The sequence below is a fragment of the Callithrix jacchus genome, chromosome 2 (genome assembly GCF_049354715.1).
Source record: "Callithrix jacchus isolate 240 chromosome 2, calJac240_pri, whole genome shotgun sequence".
In the NCBI taxonomy this organism is placed as follows: Eukaryota; Metazoa; Chordata; class Mammalia; order Primates; family Cebidae; genus Callithrix; species Callithrix jacchus.
This window is the reverse complement of record NC_133503.1, coordinates 155,242,743-155,255,043: the sequence shown is the minus strand read 5'-3', so window position 1 is coordinate 155,255,043 and position 12,301 is coordinate 155,242,743.

Here is a 12,301-nt window from a genome sequence, read left to right as displayed (position 1 = left end):
GATGTATATGTAATCTGGTATGCACATACATGCATATACAGAATACCATCCAGTCATCTCAATATCCACGAGGGATTGATTTCAGGACCCTTATGGATACCAAAATCGGAGGATGCTCAAGTGTCTCTTGCATAAAATGGTGTAGCATTTGCATATAATTGACACACATTCTCCTATATGCTTATATCATCTCTACATTACTTATAATACTTAATAAAATATAAATGATTTGTAGATAGTTGTTATACTGTATTGTTTTTATTTGCATTATTTGTATTGTTGTATTTTGATTTTTCTATTGTGTTTTGTATATTTTTCAGAATATTTTTGATCCATATTCAGTTGGTTGAATCCACAGATGTGAAACTTGGGGATATGAAGGGCTGGCTATGTATGTCTACATATATGTATATATAAAGTGGTTTTTGCAAGAGATCTATCTATCTATCTATCTATCTATCTATCTATCATCTCCTAAAGGTAGATTATGTACTTATCGTTTTAGTTCTCAATTTAATGGGAGTATATATTTTTGAACTTTTTATTATGGAGAATTTCAAATATGTATGAAAGTAGAAGGGATAATGTAATGTACCCGTCCACGTATCCATCACCCAGTTCTAATCATTAGTAAGTCATGGTTAATCTTGTTTCCTCTAACAATGCCTCTGCCAGTATTTCCTCTTGCCTCCCGATTATTTTAAAACAAATATATTGGAAGTGTGTGTATGTGTACATGCTTGTGTATTAAAAATACTTTTTATTTTGGGACAGTTTTAGATTTAAAGAATTATTTTAAAAACAGTATAGAAAATTTCTCTCTACTGTACACTATTTCCCCTATTAATAACATTTTACAATAGGATGGTACATTTGTAACAATTAGTGAACCAATATTGACACATTATTATTAACAAAAGTCTATGCTTTCTTCAGATGTCCTCCGTTTTTCCCTAATATCCTGTTTGTGTTGCATGAGCCTGTTAGAGGGATATTTTACGCTGCCTTTTCAGGTCCTTGTGGACTTGGGGTACATGCTCCACTTCATCTATTACCTGTGAGTTTTTCAGGTCTAGGAAGCCTGTGTGGGATTTCAAACCCTCTCCTCCCCTCGCCTTCCTCTCTTTCTCTCCCATGCTCTCACTTGGTTAGGAAAGGATACCAGAGCATAGCTGTGCCCAGGGGATTAGGAGCACTGACACCCCTATCACCCTGTGGAGCACTGTCGGTGCTTGCTGGATTCTCTTTAAACCGCCATTTTGGAATTCATGCCAGGACAAACTACTGAATATAATTTGGGACAGCCTATGAAGCAGAGAATTCAGAAAAAGCCAATGTACCTTTGAAAATACATTTGAGAGACCACCACGTTAACCAAATGAAACAGAACCAATGGCTCCCAGGCTGTTTGGGTTAATTTCCACTTTGGCTGTTCACAGTGTGGGGGGTCACAGGGCAGTGATTCAGAGGCTCCATGGAGACCCTGGGAGGTGCAGCTTCTTGGGGTCCAGTCAGTTTGCCCTTCAACACCACGCAGCCCCTTGGGAGGAAGCCCTGTGCGCTCTGCTGGTGGCACAGAAAGTCAGTTCTCTCTGGAGGTGCTTTGCTTAAGCCAGTGCTGTTTGTGTTGCCAGGTTTCTGCCTCCAGCCAGCCTGTGGAACCAATCAAAGTCCGATGGGCAGCTGGCTTGGGGCCAGAGTGGCGTCACTGCCCATTCATAGAAGTTGATGGAGCTCAGAAAAACGCTTTCAGTGTGGCAACGATCCAGCTCCTTCTACACTTTGTCTGCCTCCAGGCAAATATATGGAAAGATCAATTTAGGGATGCTTATTTTTTACCAGTTTGTGTTAATTTAAGCATCAATTTGCCAAGTTACTGTCGAATTAAAAAAAATGTGTTGTGACACATCTTGTTTTTTCCTGATTTATATAGTCTTTTATAGGTTCTACTTTTTTCCAAAAAAAGGTGACTTACTACAAAGGACATTTATTATTAGCATGGAAGTTTTCTCTGCTTTTTCTTGATAATGTTCTACTTATGTAACTATAGTTGATGAAGTATCAAGCTATTGATATTTCACTGTATTCCATAAAGCATGGGTCCCCAACTCCCAGGCCACGGAGCAGCGTGGATCCCTGGCCTGTTAGGAACCCAGCTGCACAGCAGGAGGCGAGTGGTGGGCAAGTGAGCATTACCAGCTGAGCTCTGCCTCATGTCAGATCAGCAGCGTGAGATGCTCATAGGAGCATGAACCTTATTGTGATCCACACGTGAGGGATCTAGGTTGCATGCTTCTTATAAGAATCCAATGCCTCAATGATCTGTTACTGTCTGTCATCACCCCCCAGAGGGGACCATCTATCTAGTTGCAGGAAAATAAGCTCAGGGCTCCCATTCTACATTGTGGTGAATATGTAATAATGACAGAAATAAAGTGTACAGTAAGGGTAGCATGCTTGAATCATTCCAAAACCTCCCCCTACATCTGTAGCAAAATTGTCTTCCACAAAACCGGTCTCTGGTGCCAAAACGGTTGGGGACTGCTGTCATAAACGGTATGTACAAAATATGCAAATACTTATGCCATACAACAAGATAACACAAATTACAAATGGGCGAGAAAGAAAAAAGGAAACACAAGTTAGTAACATAAAATATAGCTACAGAAATTCATACCATGAAGTCCTATATACTTGCTCCAAATAAGTCGCACATCAGCAAATAAGGCTCAGAAGAGCCAGTAATAAAGGGAAAATGTGATCGTTTGGCCAACTGTAGTTCCAATCATCTAAAAAGAAGCCACACGACTCTCTCTGATACAGACATTGGGAAGGACTTAAAGAAGACGCTATGTAATAAACATCTTCCACAATATTCTTACCGGAGACTGTTACAGGCTAACTTGTGTTCCCCCCATCCCACCCCCGTCCCAAATTTATATGTTAAAGTCTTAACCCCCAGTGTCTCAAAATATAATTATATTTAAAGATAAGGTCTTTAAAGAGGTAATTAAGTTAAAGTGAAATCATTAGGGGATTTCATTAGGGAATCCCCCTAATTCAAAATGACTGGTATCCACAGGATATAGATAGGCACAGAGACAAAACCACGTGAAGACAAGAAGAAGCCAAGGAGAGAAGACTCAGAATAAATCACTTCTGCTGATACCTTGATCTTGGACTTCTCGCCTCCAGAACTGTGAGGAAATAATTCTGTTGTGTAAGCCACTTAGTCTGTGGTATTTTGTGATGGTAGCCCTAGCAAACTAATACAGAGACACAGTAATACGTTTCCTAAGGGCTATCTCTAACGCCAACCCTCTTTTCAGGCTGAAGATGGCACCCTAAGGTACCCAGATTCCTCTTTCCCCTCTTCCCAAGTTGCCCCCACATCCTACTCAAATTCACATGGTCATTGTGAATGGCCATGACCATATGACCTTGCCATGCTGGCCACAGTTGCCTCCATGGTCTGGAGGCAAAGAACCTGGCCCCAGCTGGCCCAATCAGTCTTTTCCTGTTTTTTTTCCACCTGGAACTGAGAGTGCTTGACATTAGTCCTCTCTGGCAGCAGAAGCTATAGGATGTAAGCCTCAAAAACAGTCAATAGCCATATATTATCCCAAGTAGAGAAGATCAATCTGTGAGAAGGATGAAGCCAGAGACAGTCTTAGCTTCATTCCAATCTCTAGTGCATTTTTTTTTTATTCAACATTATTTATTGAAGGCTTAGTAGATTGCAGGTCCTGAAGTCCATTGCATCCCTGCTTTCCTGGGAATGTAGTTTTTCCTATGCTTTCATTGATTCTATCACCAATAAAGCCCCCCCTTTTTTTGCCTTAGTCAAATGGGGTTGGATTTCTGTTGCTCATAACCAAAGTATCCACCACGATCCCCTACATCTGCCTTTCCCCTCTAGTTACTCTGGATTGCTGGCAGCTTCTTGAACAATTTCTGTCATCACAGGATAACAATAGTCAGGTCAAGGGGTAACTTTGCTGCTTTTTTTTTTCAGTCTTTTCCATGTAAAAATAAGCAATGTTCAAATATTAATTATGCTGCTTTCCTTGTTCTGCTTGTAAAAGCTCATTTTCCCCGCAGTTATCCGAGCTGATCCAGACACTCCTCAATCTCCTAGATTTGAGAGGGTGGTCATGGAGGCTTTTACTTACAACCATGTGATTATTCCAAAATGTAGGAAGTAGCTAACCTCTTTTATAACCTCTCCTAGTGCATAAATGACTGGTAGTGATAAAATTCAATCATAAACTCACGTTGTATGTATTAATGACATTTCTTCCATTTCGTAAACTCTTCTCATTTATTTAATTTTACCATTAAATATCAAGCTGGTATATTATTTGTCCATCTCATATGAAATTTGTCTTTTAAGAAAGATGCACACAGATTTTTGTGTAGCTTACTTATATTCTCATTTTGTGGATTTTATATTTTTCCCAGTACAGAGACAAAAAAACTTTTAACTTTCACCCTAACTAGGAAATAGGTACTCAAGCAAATATTTTTTTGAAACGTTTCCTCATAGAAGGTACCTATAACATATTGTTGAATAGATGCATTCCTATTCTGATAAATAACACCAAAGTGGAAGACCTAGTACTGTTTTTAGTCAGAAATCCCCGTGTTATTTCTGTTTCTGTGTGGAAACACATGGTTGTTAGCAACTTGAGTTTGCAAACCAGAACCACAATTTGGTAAGTGGAAGGCCTCTGCCAAGTAGGTCACTGGACTGCAGAGCCTCAGTTTTTCTCACCCATAAAATGGGAATTAAAATACCTATTTTGCAGAGTAGTTAGATAATTAAGTCAAAGGTGTATGTAAATGACTGTCATGAGAGCCTGCCATAGTGTGAGTGTGATGGTTAATTTTAAGTGTTAGCTTGACAGGATTAAGGAATACCTAGAGACCAGTGAAGGATTACTTCTGCGAAGGTCATAAGAATGCCTTCAGAGGAGATTGGTGTGTGTGTTGGTGGACTGAGTGGGGATATCTGCCCTCAATGCGGGTGAGCACCATCCACTTGGCTGGGGACTTGATAGAACAAAAAAGGTAGGGAAAGGTGATTTTCTCTCTCTCTCTCTCTCTCTCTCTCTCTCTCTCTCTCAGAACTGGGCCACTGTTCTTCTGACTTTGGACATCAAAACTTCAGCATTTCTTGATTTTAAACTCAATGGCCTCCACCCTCCGGTCTCAGGCCCTCAATCTTGGACTGAGAATCATACCATCAGCTTTCTTAGTTCTGTAAAAGCTTTCAGACTTGGGCTGAGTCGTGCTACCAGCATCCCAGTGTCTCCAGCTTACAGACAGCATGTCATGAGACTTCTCAGCCTCCATAATCATCTAAGCCAATTCTAATAAATCCCCTCTCCTATCTATCTATCTACCTACCTACTGTCAGCTGACAACAGGTAGGTATCTACCTACCTACCTCTCTATCTTTCTTTCATCATCATCATCATCTTACTGGTTCTCTCTGAAGAACGATAATACAATGGAAATTCAGTAAATTGTATTATTATCCAATTCTCTGTATAATTGCTTGTCTTAATTTTCAATTGCCTTATGTACTTACTGTCTATTCTTTCTTTCATAATTTTCTTTTTATCATTTGATACATATGATTGTACTTTGGGTGACACAGAGTAGCTACCCTGACATATTTTTTTACTTTGATAAAGAAGCATAGGGCCGGGCGTGGTGGCTCAAGCCTATAATCCCAGCACTTCGGGAGGCCAAGGTGGGTGGATCACAAGGTCAAGAGATCGAGACCATCCTGGTCAAATGGTGAAACCCCGTCTCTACTAAAAATACAAAAAATTAGCTGGGCATGGTGGCATGTGCCTGTAATCCCAGCTACTCAGGAGGCTGAGGCAGGAGAATTGCCTGAACCCAGGAGGCGGAGGTTGTGGTGAGCCGAGATTGCGCCATTGCACTCCAGCCTGGGTAACAAGAGCGAAACTCTGTCTCAAAAAAAAAAAAAAGAAGCATAGGTGAGAAAAAGGCAGAAAACAAATAATAATTCTACATTAAATTGTTCGTTAATTCATAGACAGTAATCAGTATAAATAGCATACAACCCTAGAGAAGCATGAGGTTTTCAAACCAAAGTATGTATGTCAATGCATTTCAGCCAAAGATGGGCAGGAACACATCTGTTGGGTTTATTACTATTGCAGGGAAGGAAACCACACACCATGGGGAGCCCTCTTAGTAAGAGGGAGTTAGAAAGGACTTACAGGATTTAGGCTTGCATTAGGTGAGCAGTAAAGGAAATAGCGCTTTTGTGTGGATTGGATGATCTCAGGAAGAAGGAGTAATTCTATGATCTTAATAAATCTTATGTAAAAAGAGGAGAGGCTAAGATCATAATTGGTAAAGAAGTAGCAGTCACTGAGATTAGCAAGAACAGAGAAATGTTTGGTCATTGTTGTGGTTTGGGCAATGTTCACATTTTTGTCTGTGTTCAGACATGATATACAGTGGTCTTGTTTATGTCTTGATCCATCAGGGTCAACAGAGCGACCTTGGAGATGCTGATGTTCTGAGAAATTGTTTACATTCAACAGGAGAACACTCTGACCTATGTCTAAGTGCCAGGCTAGCTCCTAACAACAACAAGACCTAGCTGTAAGTGTCAGGCCAGTTTCCAGAGTCAGGCTGCTTTTCTCATTCTTATGTATTAGCATGCTCTGTAATAGAATTTGGGTGCAGACAACAGACATCACTCTGTTTTATGACAACATGACTTAATATAGGGAATTAGGTGCTTACAAAATTGTTGGAAGGACTGGAATAACAGCTCTGGCTTGGAATCCAGGACCAACTCCAAGAACTACTCCATAGAGCTAGTCCTCCAGGGAGCTGCTAGCTATCCTTCCCCACCTTTGTTATTGTGCTGACCACCACTGAAATTCTTGGCTCCAGGAACACATTAGCTAATTTGCTCTTCAGAGATCGGGAAACCACTGCTGCAACAATCACTTATGTTTTGAGATGGAATCTTGCTTTGTTGCCCAGGCTGGAGTGCAATGGCACAATCTCAGCTCACTGCAACCTCTGCCTCCCAGGTTCAAGTGATTCTCCTGCCCCAGCCTTCTGAGTAGTTGGGATTACAGGCATGCACCACTATGCCCCCACTAATTTTTGTATTTTTAGTAGAGATGGGGTTTCACCACGTTGGCCAGGCTGGTCTCAAACTCTTGACCTCGTGATCTACCCACTTCGGCCTCCCAAAGTGTTGGGATTACAGGCATAAGCCACTGCACCCGGCCAACTTTTTTTTTTCTAATTTTTTATTTATTATATTTTAATGTGTTATTTGATTTAAAGATGGGGTCTTTCTGTGTCACCCAGGCTGGTGTGCAGTGGTGCAATCATAGCTCACTGCAGCCTCAAACTCCTGGGCTCAAGAAAGTCTCCCATCCCAACCTCCCATGTAGCTACCTAGGACTGTAGACGTGTGCCACCACACCGGCTAATTTTAACTATTACCTTTAAAGCCATATGACACCTGCTAGGTCCATGGTAACTTTTCTGAGTCCCGCCTCTTGGTCACCAGTAGTGACCAGAGCAGCACAACCTCTGCCACCTCTGCCATAGAATAACCCAACATTGTGATGACCACCCCTGCCAACAGCAGCAGCACAAGGTCCAGTGGCCTATTTGCTATATCACTTACGATTCCCAGATCTCACTTCTGCAGTCTGACTTCCCGAACCTAAATCATATCCAAAGCCCGAGCTGCGAGGGATTTTTGGAGTCATATGATCTAACCACTGCAGTAGGAAAGCATACTATAAGGAGACTGGAACGGATGTTCCTTTACAGTCCAGCGTATTCACCACAGGTCCTAACCAGGAGTGAAGAGGCCTGGATCTACGCCTGATCCAGTCATGAATGTGCTATTAAAGTTAAAAAAAATTCTCACCTTTCAGAGACTCAGTTTCCATGACCAAGTTACACTGGTTGATAACCAAGTTTCTTTCTGATTCTAGAATTCTGTGGCTCAATTATGAATTTTGTTGAAATTTTCTTAAGCGTGTTCATTTTGAAAAGCATTTTCCATACTTTTTAACGTAATTATTTTTTTCTCATTAATACTCAGAAGAATAGGAAACCTCCAAGATAACCCCCAGTGATTTTTACCTCCCAGTAGTGTCACCTTCTCGTGTTGAATACGGCTGACCTGTGTAACCAATAGGATATTGTGCGAATGACAGCATGTAGCACCCAAGGCTAGGTAATTAAAAAATTGCAGCTTCTATCTTTGCTTTCTCTTGGATCACTTACTCTGGGTGAAGCCAGCTGTCATGTCATAAGGACACTCAAACAGCACAATGTAGAGGTCCACGTGGTGGGGACTGAGGCCTCTTGCCAACAGCCAGCATTGATTTGCCAGCCATATGAATGAGTAAGCAAGCTGCCTTGAGAGTGAAGGGCTCAGCCCCTGTCAAGGCTTCTGGAGACTCCACCCCTGGCTGATATCTTGACCACACTCTTAGGTGAAGCTTTGAGCCAGAACTACCCAACTGATTCGCTCTCGAATTCCTGTCAGGGAAACCACGTGAGATCATAAATATTAAATGCTGTTTTAAGCCATTAAGTTCTGGGGTAAATAGTAATTATGCAGCAACAGAAAATTAATGCATTCCCTGATCGGTGTACAAACGGCACGAGAATTGCTGAATTTTATTCCTTAGTCTCCAGCATCAAATTTTATTTGCTTGTCCTTTTCTGACATGAAGCCAGTAGCCTTTGAGATTGTGTATCTCTAGACATATCAGAAGCCATTAAGAAGTGTGTAAATCTTAAAGATTAAGTACTTATTTTCTGAGATTTTTAAAAAAAATGTGGTAATGGGCAGACAGGAAAATTTCTTCTTTACACTCTAAATAGTAACTATTTCTCAGGAGAGAAATGCCAGGCATATGAAACTTATCTTAGGACTAATATATCCTTTAATAATAAAGCTAGCTAGCCATAGTGGGTCACACCTGTAATCCCAGCATTTTGGTAAACTGAGGCAGGAGGATTGCTTGAGGCCAGGACTTTGAGACCACTCTGGCCAACATAATGTGACTCCATCTCTAATAATAATTAATAATAAAATAGATAAATAATGAAAATAAAGCTAATGAAAACATGAGAGTTGAAAGGACTCCTTCACAGATATCGCAATCAACTCTGCAAAATGACTCTTATCTTAATGAAGGAACCATGCTGTGTTTAGAGGTTAAAAAACACTCCCATCTGTTAAGGAAAGATCAAAGTTGCCTGCTAAGGTAAACTATTTTGGTTTTTAATCTAAAAGGTAAAGAAATTAATCTAATGTCTTGCACTTTATGATGGTTTAAAGTTTCATTGAAGAAAGAAAGTTCAACAAAACTTGTTATATATTTCTTGACTAACTTTTTTTTTAAATTGAGATGGAGTCTCTCTCTGTCACCCAGCTGGAGTACAGAGGTGAAATCTCAGCTCACTGCAGCCTCTGCCTCCCAGGTTCAAGCAATTCTCATGCCTGAGCCTCCTGGAGTAGCTGGGATTACAGGCAACCATGCCTGGCTAATTTTTTTATATTTTTAGTAGAGACAGGTTTCACTATGTCGAGCAGGCTGGTCTTGATCTCCTGACCTCAAGTGATCTGCCCACCTCAGCCTCCCAAAGTGTTAGGATTACAGGTGTGAGCTGCTGTGTAAGGCCGTATTTCTTGACTAACATTAATTTTTATTAATGCTCTTTTCTGGATCCTGCACCCATGTCTGGTAAGAACATAGTTACTTAGAGCAGCAAACTTCCACTTACCATAAAAAATGAGACTGAGTGAGTTTTGGAGATGTTAAATAGAAATCTGAGTTGTAAATAACACAGACTGTTTATGAATTGGCTTGAGAAAAAAAAGGAATTTACTGGATGGCCGCTTCAGTGTTCTGGAATTCAAGTCACAGCCAAGTTTGGCTTCAGGCACCAATGAAGCTAGAACCGGAAACCACCAGCTCTCTCCCCTTGCCTCACCTCTGCCACTCTGGATGCCAGCTTTGTCTTCTGCAGACTGGCTTTCTTTTTGTTGATGAAAATATGGTTGTTGGCAGTTTCTGAATTTCATACTTTTCAGCTTTAGTCACTGAAGACTTGTTCTCCGGTTTCAAATGCCAATTTTCAATGAACTCTACTAGGGGAGGGCCATGTTGATCAACATGACTGCTCCTGTGGTAGCTGGGAGGGAGAGAGATTTCCCAGAAAAATAAGCGGGTTGGGAAGACAAAACCATGCTAGGGCTGCTGTAACAAACTACCACAGACTGGCTGGTTTAAACATCAGACATTTGTTATCTCACAGTTGTGGGGCTAGAAGTCCAAGATCAAAGTGTTGGCAACATTGGTTCCTTCTGAGGACTCCGAGAGAGAATCTGTTCCAGGCCTCTGTCCTATCTTCTGGTGGTTTGTTGGCAATCTCTGGCTTCCCCTAACCATCAGCCTAATCTCTGCCTTCATCTTCACATAGCATCTGTTGTTGCCCAGGCTGGAGCGCAGTGGCACCATCTTGGCTCACTGCGTCCTCGACCTCCTGGGCTCAAGTTATCCTCCCACCTTAGCCTCCCAAGGAGCTGCAAGTTTCCCTCTTTTATACAAAACACCAGTCATATTAGATTAAGGTCCACTATACTCCAATCTGTCCTCTTCTTAACTGAGCCAATTTTATCTTCGATGACACTGTTCCCAAGTAAGGTCCCATTCTGAGGCACTGGGGCTAGGATTTCAACATATAATCAAGCTTATTCAACCCACAGCCCACTGCAGGCTGCATATGGCCCAGGACAGTTTGAATGCAGCCCAACACAAGTTAGTAAACTTTCTTAAAACATTTATTTTGTCAGACCCTGGTCTTAGAACTGTTTTTAAAACAAAATTAATAAATCTCTGTTATGAGATATGTCACACTCTCTTAAAAAGGCAAAAATGCTACCTGAAATAAACCATTTCTTCCTACCAGCCGTATCCCCACCTAAACCAGATACATTCTGCGGTGTATGGTATATGGGCTTTAGGACTGCAAGCTGATGGAGTTTGCAGTTTGTTGTTCAAGAATAATAGTGGATTTCTACCTCATTTTCTGCCACGGCCCTTTGAGAGAGAAAGCCCTAAAGATGCCCCCTGCTGCCATGAATAGTTGGAGGGCATCAAGGCAGCAACAAGTGGCTCCTGGGGCCCAAGATGACAGAGGAAACCAGCAAGATCCCTGCAGCCTCCGTCTCCTTGCACTGTGCATCACAAGAGACCACATGGAAGTCTCCACGGCAGCAGCACCAGTGGACAGATGCCAACCTGCCACACAGCCGTAGGGGCTGCCTGTGAACCCAGGTCCATCCCGAGGCAGGGGAGGGGCAGAATCTTTCATTGATGGAGTGTTTGATCAGCAGAGACTGATAAAGTACTCAATTAAGCTAGATTTGGTACCTGAAATTAACATAAACGGACAGGATTAAGGTTTCCACTGTCAAAGTGGAAAATCGGAATGGGAGATCTGATTGATTATAAAGTTCAATGCCCAATTTGAGCATCTAAAAAATGAAAACCGATTCTGCCTGCTATGCTTTCATTTATTTATCCGTGGGATAAGCTGAACACAAGCATCTCATTTGTGCAACAAATCAGAGTTGTACTATTATTATTACCATTTTACAGACAAGAAGACTGAAGCCTACGGAAGTTGAAGACCTTGGACTCAAAACCAACTTTCAGTTAATTGTAAGGCATGTGAGTTTTATCTCAAAAAAGTGGGTACAAAACAAAACAAAATGAAACAGGTCTGCTTGGTCAGGAAGCCCATGTACCATACTCCACAGAATATATCTGGTTTAGATTGGCCTATAGCTGGTAGGAAGAAATGGGTTATTTCAGGTGGCATTTTTCCTTTTTAAGAGAGTGTGATATATCCCAAAGCAGACATTTATTAATTTTGTTTTAAAAACAGTTCTAAGGCCACGGGCTGACAAACTGTTGAAAGTTCTGTGTTTGCACGTTCACAGGGATGAGACTCCCAGGAAGAGTTACATTGTCTGCTCAAAGCACTACAGCCACACTGAAGTCTGCTTTGCTTAAGAAAGTGGGGAATTCACTTAGATTTATTCAGTGTGACTTTAGCGCTTTGGACATTAACTTAGATTCATCACTTTTCAAAACTACGTTTAGTGTGATATTGATAAAAATCTTAATTTAATCCCTTATTTAAGGCACTGGTACCACTTTGAAGTGGGCATCGCCAAATACACTAGGAGGAATTC